Source organism: Alligator mississippiensis, chromosome 12 (assembly GCF_030867095.1).
Source record: "Alligator mississippiensis isolate rAllMis1 chromosome 12, rAllMis1, whole genome shotgun sequence".
Classification (NCBI taxonomy): domain Eukaryota; kingdom Metazoa; phylum Chordata; order Crocodylia; family Alligatoridae; genus Alligator; species Alligator mississippiensis.
This window is the reverse complement of record NC_081835.1, coordinates 28,258,716-28,272,021: the sequence shown is the minus strand read 5'-3', so window position 1 is coordinate 28,272,021 and position 13,306 is coordinate 28,258,716. Positions and strand designations below refer to the sequence as shown.

General features: G+C 44.8%; 1 protein-coding gene across 7 annotated transcripts in view; it reads left to right on the top strand.

Moving 5' to 3' along the window:
- The window catches only part of FBLN2 (fibulin 2), a 243,105-nt gene that overhangs the window by 12,111 nt on the left and 217,688 nt on the right, over positions 1-13,306 (top strand). For 2 of the 7 annotated variants that reach the window (XM_014596556.3, XM_019495415.2), the window contains exon 1: positions 12,548-12,686. The exons of 2 other annotated variants lie outside the window; for them this stretch is intronic. The gene's annotated coding sequence lies outside the window, so the exon portion shown is untranslated. Of the gene's footprint in view, positions 1-12,537; positions 12,687-13,306 lie in introns of those variants that run through there. 3 more of the 7 variants (XM_019495416.2, XM_019495417.2, XM_059715806.1) reach the window with 3 other exon arrangements.

Here is a 13,306-nt window from a genome sequence, read left to right as displayed (position 1 = left end):
TGCTGCAGACAGGTCTGCAGTGCCACATACTGCACACAGTTGCTCTCGTCTGGATGCGGCTTAAGAAGATATGATTTACCTCTTAAAATAATGTCAACAAGTGGGAAGGACATTGAAATTAGACAGGGTTTTCCAGTACAAAGTGTCTTTGAGGAATACTTCTCAATCCAAAATTTACAACTTGTAAATAAAGGTATATAACTAGAATATATTGTGATTTCTATTTCTGAATGAAGCTATCTTTTAAATATGAGAACCAAAGCCAAAAGTGTATTTTACTTTGTGACATGTTTGCTTCCTGAGATTCCCTCATTCTTTGGCACTGAAAGCATATGTCCAGTGGAATAAGAGTTCATAATACCCATATGTGAGAAATGCAAATGTTTACTAGCAGGATCATATCACTAGTGAGTGGTATTCTTCCCAAAATATCACATTTTAATTTTATGTCAAATTTTTGCTCTTCAACATGCCTTTTCAGGGCATGAAGTCAGCTAGATTCATTTGCTTTCTATCTTCCCTGCACATTGGAGGCTAGATTCATTTGCTTTCTATCTTCCCCTGCACATTGGAGGCTGCGCATTTCAAGCTGGAACTGTGCCATCACCAAACCCCAAACTCCCAGCTATTGATGTGCTCTCTCTACTAATATTACGTAGAGAAAAACCAAGAAGGAATGACAAGACTGACGCCTAGAATGGTTTTGCCTCATGTACAAGCACTAAAATGTAGAGAGCCATAGTATAGCCTTCAGTATGTGAGTGCAGGGATCTTCCCCAGAACAGGAAGGGAACCTGGTTTATTGGGTAATAATATCAGTATTTTCCTAGTTATCATTCCAGTGCTGTTGTGTCTGAACACAGGGGATCCTGGTTTTCTCCATTTTAAAAATCACAAATTCTCTGATTGTAAAACCCCAAATCTGCATTTTCCCTGAATAAAATGAAATGCACTATATATAGGTATCAGTTGAACGCAGTGTTTTATTGATATATTTACAATTTTAAAGCGATTTGGAAACCTACCATGGCCTCAACCATTATAATAAAATAAATTCTAAATACCTGTAAATTTTGGCATTTGATTTTTGTGTTTTTATTATGGAAAAGCAGAGCTCTCCCTGTCCCCTTTGCTCACCAGGACGTGGGTCCAGTCGCGGCTGTTCCTCCCACTGCTTTGTGGTGCTGAGCAATCCTGATATGCTGGTGCACTACCCCTGCCCATGCTATTGCCCTTCACTCCCAAGCCACAGCCCTCCAGTCCTACTGGAGCCCTTCACTCCTGACCCACAGTTCCCTGACCCAGCTGGTGCCCCTCACTCCAAACCCTCACCCCCCTGCCTCTGCCAGTGCCCCTTACTCTAAACCTGTAGCCCCCTGCCCTGCTGGTGCCCCTCACTCCTAAGCCACTGCCCCTTGCCCCCAGGCCCCTAGTGTGTGAGGAAGAGAATGGGTGTGTCGGAAGGGGGGGGAGTGGGGGTGGGGCAGTGCAGGTGATATGGCAGGTGGGGCACATGTCATCTGAGATGTCTGCGTCCACAGTACAGCACAGGCCTGCAGCAGGGCTGGACCAGCTCTGGGCAGGAGCCACCTTCATGGCCCAGTGGGCGGGACCCAGCATTGTGGGGAGCACCGTGCCACCATGGTAAGGTGTGGCAGTGGCAATGTGGAGTTGTGCGCCAACTGCTGCTGGAAGGGCAAGGGGGCGCCTCCCATTGGAGGCCATAACAGTGTGGTGCTCCCTGCTGTGCTGGGTCCCGTGTGCTGGGCCGAAGGGGTGGCTCCAGAGCTGGCCTGATCCCATTACAGCTCCCTAACCTGCTGTGGGTGCAGAAATCGTGGGGAACACGTGTCACCCCCCACCCCCCCAATGCACTGCTGGTGTCCCCTCCTACCCCTCCATGGTGTGTGCCCCTCCCCCACCTGCAGCAAACAGGACACCTGGATCCCTGCTGATCACTAAATGTATGATAACAGTCTCATTTCCTTATTAAAAGAAACTAAGTTCTAGGAACTGACTGCTCAAATGATTTCTGTTTTTGTCCTTCTCCAATGTACTAAGAGGTTTAAAATGCAGAAGTGTTTTATAGGCAATATAAAGCAACCTCTTGTTGACATGGTATGTTAGAGCTATGAGAGAGCTTTCCTTCCTGGCAAAATAGGTGGAAAATCAAATGTTGAATATTTTGCTTGAACATTTTGTGGCTTTCCCCCACCCCCTGAAATTCCTTTTCTAAAACAAAGGCTGTTTGTTTTGTTTTTTTTCCTTGGATCACTTTTGAAAAAATCATGGAATTGTAGAAAATTAGGGCTGGAAGGGACCTCAGGAGGTCATCTAGTCCAACCCCCTGTGCAAAGCAGGGCCATCCCCAGCGACATCATCCCAGTCAAGACTTTGTCTAGGTGGGTCTTAAAACCTCAGAGGATGGAGATTCACAACCTCTCTGGGTAACCTGTTCCAGTGTTTTATTACCTTCCTAGTGAGAGTTTTTTCCTGATATCTAACCTAGACTATTGCTTCTTGTTTTGTCATCTGCAACCACTGAGAACAGTCTAGCTCCATTCCCCCTTGGTCTTCTCTTCTCCAGACTAAAGAAGCTTAGTTCCCTCAGCCTCTCCTTGTAATTCATGTGCCCCCTGCTGGACTCTCTCCAATATGTCTACAACCTTTGTGTAGTGTGTGTGTGTGTGTGTGTGTGTGTGTGTGTGTGGTGGGGGGGGAGGAACCCAAACTGGGCAGGTACTCCACTGTGGCCTCACCAGTGATGAATAGAGGGGAAGAATCACTTATCTTGATCTGCTGGCAATGTTCCTACTAATGCAGTCCAGTATGCCTTTAGCCTTCTTTGCAACTATGGCTCATATCCAGCTTATTGTCCACTGTAACTCCCAGGTCCTTTTCTACAGAGATGCTACTTAGCCAGCCCACACCAGTGTATGGGATTGTTCCATCTTAAGTACAGGACTTTGCACTTCTCCTCATTGAACCTCATAAGAGTTTGTTTGGTCCAATCCTCCAAATTGTCGAGGCCTTCCCCTTCAGTGTATTTACTATTCCCCCTAGGTTGGTGGCATCTGCAAATTTGTTGAGGGTGTGCTCTTTGCTATCTTTAAGGTCATTGATGACTATATTGAACAAAACTGGCCCCAGGACCAAACCCTGGAGCACTCCACTTGATACTGGCTTTCAACCAGACATTGAACCAGTGTCTACCATCATCTGAGTCCAACTATCCAGTTTTCTATCCACCTTACAGTCCATTCGTCCAACCTGTACTTCCTTAGCTTGCCTGTGAGAATGTTGTAAGACACCATATCAAAAGCTTTGCTAAAGTCAAAGTATATCACATCCACTGCTCTCCCCACATCCAGAGAGCCAGTCATCTCATCATAGAAGGCAATCAAGTTGGTCAGATATGACTTGCCCTTGGTGAATCCATGCTGACTGTTTCTAATCACTTTCTCCTCCAAGTGCTTAGACATGGATTCCTTGAGGACCTGCTCATGATTTTTTCAGGTGAGGCTGGACCAGTTTGTACTTTCTCAGATCATCTTTCTTCCCTTTCTGTCAGATGGGCACTACGTTTGCCCTTTTCCAGTCATACAGAACCTGTCCCTCTTGTCACGAGTTTTCGAAGATAATGGCTAGTGACTCTGCAGTCATATCAACAAACTCTCTCAGCACCCTTGAGTGCATCACATTCAGTCCCATGGATTTGTACATGTCCTGATTTTCTAAGCAGTCCCTAAGATGTTTTTTTGCCACTGTTGGCTGCTCATCTCCCCAAACTGTGCTTCTAGGTGCAGTAGTCTGGGAACTGACCTTGCATGTGAAGACTGAGATGAAAAAGGCATTGAATACTTCAGCTTTTTCTGCAACATATGTCACTAGGTTGCTTGCTCCATTGAGCAAGGGATCTACATTTTCCCTGATCTTCCTCTTGTTGCTGACATTCTTGTAGAAACCCTTCTTGTTACCCTTCACATCCCTGCTAGCTGCAACTCCAATTGTGCTTTGGCCTTCCTGACTTCTCACAGGTACAGGTAGAGGATAAGATGGCAGTGGCAGTCGTTCTGGCATTGCAGTGTCCTCCAATCATTTCTCTAGGTCTCTTAATCTGCTGCCTTTCTTCTTCCCCTCTTTCCAAGCTGACCTTCTGTAGCAAACTCCCCTGTAAACTGGCCTGTTCACTGCTCCTTGATCCCAAAATGTTCCCTTTTCCCTACTAACCTGCTTCCTCTCACCAGCCAAATCAATGAAGGTGAGAGTGAGTTTCCAGGCAAATTCCCTAGTGAACTCCCCTTCGCTCTGGACTTTAGTTAAACAAGGGGTTTAAGTATTGGCCTAACGGCCGAGTTTTACCTACTTACATTAAATATATGTAGATTAGTTGCTCTTAATTAAAGAATGAACTTATCTTAAAGACTCCTTCAAAGACTGCCAACTGACTTGAAAACTGACTTGCGAACTGCTTGCAAGCTGGCCTGTTTGCTGCCCCTGTCGCTCTGCTGTATCACCAAAGGTGGCTAATTGTTTAACTGAAAATGGTATGAATTCTTTACCAATATTAACGATCCTTTTACGTACGACAGGGCAGTCCAGCTTCTAAGTAGCTGGGGGCTTTACACTCTGTGGGCCATACTAGTGGGGGGCTGCACCATTGTGAAACAGGCTGCTGGGTTGCATCCTTACCCACTGCACAGGCAGCCCCTCTCACTTCCCAGCATACCACTGCACTGCATATGTGGGTTGCTGTTGCACTGTGTATGTGGATGACTATCCCCTCCCCAATACCCAGCTCTGTACATGGGCAGCCCCATCTCAGTTCCTTTACTGCACTGCATTATGGGTTCTTTTGGTGCTGCAGGCTGTGCCACCTTGTCCTCTCTCATGGGAACAGGAAGTAAAAACTGAGGGAGGGGAAGCCTAGAGACTCTGGCTGCAGCAGTAGTGGGAGCAGTAGCCTGGGGACTGAATATCAAGTGGAGGCCTGGGGGTTATACAGTGACAAAGAGAAAAAAATCCCATGTTGTTCTTTGATGGAGTTGTGCCAATTTTGGCAATGTGATATTGCTAGCTGGCAAAGCTTTGCAAATACTGTCAAAGGCAAAATGTTAGATATTTTGATTAATTCTGAAATTTGATGAATTCACAGTTCTAGCTTGGAAAACATCAAGCTTCTAGTCTTTGTAATTTCTCCTAACAAAGGCGTAACTGAAATAATATCTGCAGAAGTAACATTATGATTACTTTTTAAAATTCCATTGCATGCTGTTGGCTACCATATTGGGGTTATTTACATGGTTTCTCTTTCTGGGGTGTATTTTGGCCCAGATATAATGCTGAGGTTTAATTGTGGCCTAGACCCATCAGTCTAGGATAGGGCTATCCAACTTCTGAGTAGACAGGGCCCACTGGGGTGGGAAGAGGAAGCAGAAGCTGGAGGAGAGGGCTTGATCCTAGAGATCCCAGCTGCTGTGTGGGCCACATAACTGCCCATGGGCCACATAAACCTGCAGGCTGCCAGTTGGACACCTCAATTCTAGGCGACGAATAAATGTATATAATAGAGCAGTCACTGAGCTTATAATCTAAGTATTGGTTGAGATACAGGCTGATGCTACAAACAGGTGAAAGAGAACAAGGTTGCAGTAATAGCAACATTAGTAACACTGAGGCGATTCCAATTAGGATGATAAACAGCATTGATATCACATCAGTTTCTGAACCATCATTGAGTAGATTTTGTTGTTGACCTCATAGCAGAAGAGTGCTTTGAGGTGGGAACTGAAGGGGGGCAATGTGGCTTTGTGAATTTTTGAGAACTTCTTTTGGAAAAAGGGATTGATGAATGGGAAGGAGCTCAAAGGTTCTTGTTGCGGGGGAAGAGAAACGCTGAGCATTGAAGATACGTATCAGTGTTGGAATGGATGCACGAAGCTGATTTTAATAGGTTGTTGGCAGTGCTGAGTATGAAAGACCTCCAGAAATGACAATAAGTAGTTTGTTTTTACTCCCAGTAAAATGGCCTAGTTCTAGGTGGAGGCCATATTGTAATGGCATCAAATCACTTTAGGAAATTACGTTTGAGAGTAAACCTTCCTGTGTTTTCAGCTAGACTCCTCATGTCTGTGGGGCTGAGTCATAGTCTAAAAGTTTGCACTTATACAGCTACCCGTTTCTATGCTAAAGTTTATCCATAAACATGTCTTCATTATTTCACAGAGTTACTGTGGGATTGAATCAGTTGTTTTGTAACTGCATTTGAGATCCTTAGATAAGGGGTCCTACAAAAATTTAATATTTTTATTAATCATTTTTTTCCGCCAAATTCTAGGCTGTTCTACTGGCTAATAAAATGTCACTATTCATAAATTCTTAAATCAGCAAGCTAGCATTTTTTAAGCTCCATTCTAAAACTGCAGTTAATGTAGTGGGACCTGGGCTGAAGGGTCATACCAGGGTGGGGTCTGGTTGCCGCACTCTCAACGGATGTTTAGCCTCCTTATCTATATCCTGCCTGTGCTGTTAATGAAAAAGATATCAGGAGGTGGTACCTGACTGTAGCATGGTTCATTGAGATGGGCACTTCCCTGCCCTTCCTGGGGGATGAGTGTGAGATGGGGCATGCTGTGTGCCTGCATGCCCATCACCTGCTGTTTAGACAGCTTTGGCATCCTATGTACTGTGGGGCACCCCGGTGGTAATCGCCCTGGTAAGTGCTGGGCCAGGTCCCTGCTACAAGAGGTATCCTGAGGTCATTGATGATTAAGCTGTGAGATCTTGCCATACCTGAATGTGGCCCTTAGGAGTTTTGTACACCTATAATGTCAAATACATCTACTGATACAGTGGGAAAATGTTTCTAAGAATCCATATAGATTCTTTAAACAAAAAATAGAACAGTGACCATCTCCCTCCCCTGTCAGTTTGTATAGAATTTAGAATAGTGGACCTTTGGTACAGAACGATATCCTTAGACAATATTGAAATGCAAATATATAATTAACCTCCTCTTTCTGCTGCAAAAACAGGGGTATGCTCCAATAACTAATAGGTAACATCCTATTAGTCCTAATAACATCCTATTAGAAGGGGAGGAAGGAGGACCCAGGCAACTATAGGCCAGTCAGTCTCACCTCCATCCTAGGCAAAGTCTTTGAAAAAATTATCAAGGCTCACATTTGCGAGACCCTGGCAGGACAAATTATGCTGAGGGGAAATTAACATGGGTTCGTAGCAGGTAGATCATGCCTGACTAATCTAGTCTCTTTTTATGACCAGGTTACAAAACGCCTGGACGCAGGAGTAGGGGTTGATGTCGTATACTTAGACTTCAGGAAGGCCTTCGATACGGTATCCCACCCCCTACTGGTAAACAAGTTAAGAGGCTGTGACTTGGATGACTACACAGTCCGGTGGGTGGCGAATTGACTAGAGGGTCACACCCAGAGAGTCATAGTGGATGGGTCGGTATCAACCTGGAAGGGTGTGGGCAGTGAGGTCCCGCAGGGCTCGGTCCTTGGATCAATACTCTTCAATATCTTCATCAGCGACTTGGACGAGGGAGTGAAGTGTACTCTGTCCAAGTTTGTAGATGACACAAAACTGTGGGGAGAAGTGGACACGCCAGAGGGCAGGGAACAACTACAAGCAGACCTGGACAGGTTGGACATATGGGCAGAAAACAGCAGAATGCAATTCAACAAGGAGAAATGCAAAGTGCTGCACCTAGGGAGGAAAAATGTCCAGCATACCTACTGCCTAGGGAATGACCTGCTTGGTGGAACGGAAGCGGAAAGGGATCTTGGAGTCCTAGCAGACTCCAAGATGAACATGAGTCGTCAGTGTGACGAAGCCATCAGAAAAGCTAATGGCACTTTATCGTGCATCAGCAGATGCATGACGAACAGATCCAAGGAGGTGATACTCCCCCTCTATCGGGTGCTGGTCAGACCGCAGTTGGAATACTGTGTCTAGTTTTGGGCCCTACACTTCAAGAGGGATGTGGATAACCTGGAGAGGGTCCAGAGAAGGGCCACTCGTATGGTTAAGGGCTTGCGGGCCAAGCCCTATGAGAAGAGACTGGGGCACCTGGACCTCTTCAGCCTCCGCAAGAGAAGGTTGAGAGGCGACCTTGTGGCTGCCTATAAGTTCATCACGGGGGCACAGAAGGGAACTGGTGTGGTTTTATTCACCAAGGCACCCCCGGGGGTTACAAGAAATAATGGCCACAAGCTAGCAGACAACAGATTTAGACTAGACATTAGGAAGAACTTCTTCACAGTTCGAGTAGCCAAGGTCTGGAATGGGCTCCCAAGGGAGGTGGTGCTCTCCCCTACCCTGGGGGTCTTCAAGAGGAGGTTAGATAGTCATCTGGCTGGGGTCATCTGAACCCAGCACTCTTTCCTGCCTATGCAGGGGGTCGGACTCAATGATCTATTGAGGTCCCTTCCGACCCTAGCATCTATGAATCCATACCAATGAATGGTAAAGTAAGGTATAGTTAATATGTATAACACTAAAGGACTGAGGCCCCTGACAAACATGCAAGTAAAGGAGCAATGGGATCTGATATGGGATCCTCACAGTCGTACTTCTTGTCATGCTACACATGTGTGGCAGGAGACGTGATTGTGGGGCCTAACTTCAGATCCCCTCACATCTTACTGTCGATGCAGGGGGAGCCTGGGATCAAAATCGTGATCAGTTGGTAACAAGCTTCTGCAGCTGGGAGCCCTCTCGGCTGCAGGGGTGCACCATTCACTTCTGAGGCTGGGAGCCCTATCAGCCATGGGGACACACCGTTCCTGGCCCCATGTACAATTAATGTTGTGGTAGGAACCAGCCACAAAGTTGTTATATATTTTTTGTGTAATACCTTTGTGTCTTATTCCTTGGTTTATCATGCCTTTAATTGCATTAACATGTGACTGGGTCATAACTTAAGATGTGACTAACTAGTTAATCATGTCTGAAGTGTAATGTGTGCTAGGGATCTGAGTTTCACTATCAACATTATTCAGCAAAGTGGCATTAAATTCTCATACTGTAATGGAGGATGACGGCCTAGAGATGAAGTTAAGAATTTGATACTGGAACGCTGCACAGCTCGAGTTATAGGTCATGGAATATGAGGCTATGGACCATGGGTCTGAATTGATACAAGTGAGCTAAATTATTCTAATGCTGCCAGGACGCAGTGTTAAAGTTGGAAAGGTTTGGCTACCTTTGTATCCCTGTAGGCTGATGCATAACAGCTGCTGCATGCTCCCAAGCAGGAGCATTATTTCTTTTTGAAGCAGCTACAAATGTACATTTGTCCATACTGGGGATGTTTTCGCTTTTTGAACTGTTTGATACAAAGCAAACTGCAATGGCTGGAAGTTAATATTTGATAGCTGGTTGACAGTTTTTGTCAGCTCTGCTGGTGTTGTTAAACTTGTAATAAAGTATGTACATCTTGGAAACCATGGATTCTTTTGCCCTAGTTGATCTCTGCCAAGCAAGCCTGAGGTGCTTTGGCAGACCAGTGTGTTGCTTCCTATATAGGTAAAAATAGACCTTTGCTTGTAGAGGCACCTATTTGCCATTATGCTAAATAATTAAATCGCTTTTTATCTAATTTTTTTGTTGCTTTTTTGTAGACTATATTATGAATGAGCAAGATAAAAATTCCTGATTATAAATTTAGCTCTTAAATTGATGATGAAGGGCTTATAAAGTTAAGCTTTTTAATAAAACGAAAATTAGTCATAAAATAAGCTGTTCCAATTAACTTCATATTCATTTTAATTTCAGACAAGTATGTCAGCTAATCAACTATAGTCTTGGGTCGAGTAGAACTAGGGCCTTCCCTTAAGATCAAGTCAGTTTATTACACCAGGCTATAACTTGATAAGGCTCAAAGTGAGTACATGTGTAAGGTGTGAGGAACTGCAAATAATCCCATAAAACACAGGTGTTAGCATCAAGGTCAATTAAAAGAGAATGATAACAATATTTAAAAGGGAGTTAGGCTCCCAGACATAATTGCTTTGCATTCTTCTAGGCCAGAGGTAAAGTTCTCACAAAGTGTTTATATTTACTATTTGTTCTGCTGCCTTTGTGTCTTGGATTCCCCTTCCTTTGTGACCCCTGACTGTTGCTCCCCTTTAATCTTCCTCAGCAGCTGTTTCTCGGTGAGTAGTTCAAAGATGATGTAGCTTTCCCCTCCATGTTCCTTTTGGTAAACTGGGTATAGTAGTGTAAAGGATAGTTAAGAATGTAGAGAGCTGTCAGAGGGCAAAAAGTTATTTTGGAGTCCAAAGATCAAGTGTTTAGTAATGTAAGGTTAGGTTATCACTGTTGATACCCAGGAGGAGAGCAGGAGATGATGTTGAAATCTCTCTTGCACTCCAGGAGCTAAAATGAAAGCTCAGCGTTTTGAGCTTGGGCCAAAAGCACAAAGGGGGAGAGGACACGCTGCCACAGAGTATGTGTGTGTTTGGGCATGTGCCGTCCTTTCTATGCCCTGGAAAACTCTAGCAAGGCTGCATTAAGATAAGTGCTGGCTATAGCTTCCTAGGTATCATACATGAACATTCTTCAGGCAATACTTGTAGGCATAATAATATCTCCTGTACTTGGGTCTTGCTGTGCCGTGACCAGCTGGTTAATGTGAGTTATGCAACTTTGCCCTGTTTGACTATTATGGAATCATCTGTTCAAGTTCCCAGACATACAATGTAGTTTTTAACTCGTGGTCTAGTTCACCTACTTGTAGGGGTGCACCAATAAAGATTTTCTTAGCTGATACTGATAGCTGATTATTAACCAGCCATATTGGCTGATACTGATCCAATATCTGATTTACAGGAATGCAGTCGGGCAGTGTGGAGAGCATCTCTCTGCAGGTGAATTGGGGGGAGGGGGGGGAGATTGAGGACCCCATGGTGAGGGAGGGAGTAGGGCTGGGGCTGGGGACATTGCCCAGCTAGAGCAGTCAATGGAACCTGGGGCGAGGGCGGGGAGCAGGATGGAGTCATGCAGGGGGACAGCATTCTGGTGCTTAAAATTGGCAGTGAGGTGTATGTGTGTGTGTGGGGGTATGGGGGGGGGGTTGGGGGTTTGAACTAAGGCCTGCCAAATGACCTTTAGTTTAAGTGCTGCCACCACCATTTTTAAGTGCAGAAAGGCTTTCAACCAGAGCAGAGCTGAGTACATGCCCAGCCCATGCCTCCTCTGGGGGGTGCACTTAGTGCAGGGAGCCACCCCGCAGCGCATCCAGCCCCTGCCCCTGCCCTATTCCCTCCCTTACTGTGACGGCTTCGATCTACTCCTTCCCTCCTCTACACCCCTTCTCCTCCAGAGTTACCTGCAGGACACTGATCTCCACACTGCTTGGCTGCATTCCTGGCCACATGCGTGTGCATGACTGCATGCATGCATACGGTGTCTGTCTGGGGGCCCCAGCCAGAAGGCATATTATATTTATCAGTGACATTATCAGTTACATTGGCCAAAAAAGCTGATGGCCATTAATGTTAATTTTCCTCTTATCAGTGCTGCTCCGATGCGTCACGGATCAATGTTCCCTCTAAAGTTTAGCAATCCGTGAGCAATCCTGGCTGGGAATGCATGGGTATCTCAGTGTGCCTACCTCTCCCTCCTCCTGCAGCAGCCCGTGGCTGGGTTGGCGTGAGTGGAGAGCGGCTGGACCAGAAGCCAGCAGCAGGGGGAGCGCTGGTGCCCCGTTGTTATGGCACTGGGCATGTGTGTCATTTCCCCCCACCCTCCTTTGGTATGCCACTGTGTGCATGGCATTAAAAAGTTATTGCGCGGCATGATTTTTTTTATTGTGCGTGGCTGCGCACGCGTGCAGCTTGGAACACTAGCACCGATAGATCAGTGCACCTCTACCTACCTGTACTTCAGGAGTTCCCCTGTCCAAGCTATTGGCCACACCTTCCAAGTTCCCAAGAGAAATTTCTTATGGTAAAAACAGACATTGAGTTTATCCTGAGTCTGATTGTCCTGGGTTTTGACTCTCATTGGACAGCTGTTTACACATGCATCTAGAATGGCACTTAGATTAGTCTGGGTTGTCTCTGGAAAAAGTGTCAGCTCAGATACTCTGCAGGGACAATGGACTTGTAGGTCTGTAGGATCCCAGAATAAAAGGCTTTGTCCTGGGAGAAAACCCACATCTGTTTTTGGCCTTTGGTATTAAATTGCTCTGTTTCCATGTCTGCCTTCTGCCATCCTGATCCTGCATACCCATTTGTGTGAAACTCCTGCTGAAGCCAGTGGGAGTTTTGCATATTGCAAAAGTGAAGAATCAGGCCCTGGAAGTATGAATGACTGTAGCTTCTGACTTGAAGATGCCAAATGAAATTCCAAACTGCCAGATACAAAAGTACTGCCTCTAATTTATACCTGGATTCTATTGGACAGAGAACAATCCTTTGAAACTCTAAGCTCTTTCCTCAGACATCACAGGGGGTAAAAAGTGAATTAACCATATCATAGGCACATGGTACTTCCCTGCTCAGATTACACCACAAAATCTGGGCAGTTCCTAAAACAGAGCTGGGAAAGGAACTTGTGAGTTTAAGCAACACTAGGAAACAGAGCACTAGTAACATAACAGAAGACAAAAGGGTAAAGGAAAATTTTACTGCTTCTACAGTTCTGCATATCTGCAGGTTAGCAGAATTCATTGTTAACTGGTTGTTTGTTGCACATTTATTGTGAAAAGTGTGAAATAACTGCTTTAGCTTTAGTTTTGCTCTATAAAATGTGTTCTGTTTGTTGCAGAGAGATCTTGCTTGTGTTTATCCTTTGACTTTTTACTGACTTAGTTCTCTGAAGTCTAAATGCTTTCTAACTGTTGATCAGAGTTTAATATATTCTTAAATATCTTGCATTTGATACAATTTAAAGACTTAGGTATCTGTGGAATGATTTGTTGTATAGTCTGTTACAGTTAATACACTGCTTAAAGCTATGGCTACTCTGCACATAGACAAAACTCTAACAATATAACTTTCTGTAAAATACTCCCATAAGCAAAACATATGTGTTTGTATTATTAGACAGATCTCGGTGAACTATTTTATTCTCTCTTCAAAAGTGAGCTTCTTACGAAAACAATTATTTCTAACTCTGCTTCTGGCCTTTTGACTGTGATTTCAGAGCAGTTTTTACCTCACATACTGAAATGAAAGTTAAGTTTGTTTTTGTTAATGTAAGTCAAGAAGTAGCAATGATTCAGTGTGACAGGCTGAATGTGAGCCATATGAGTTGAGCTAGACAAGCATAAAGG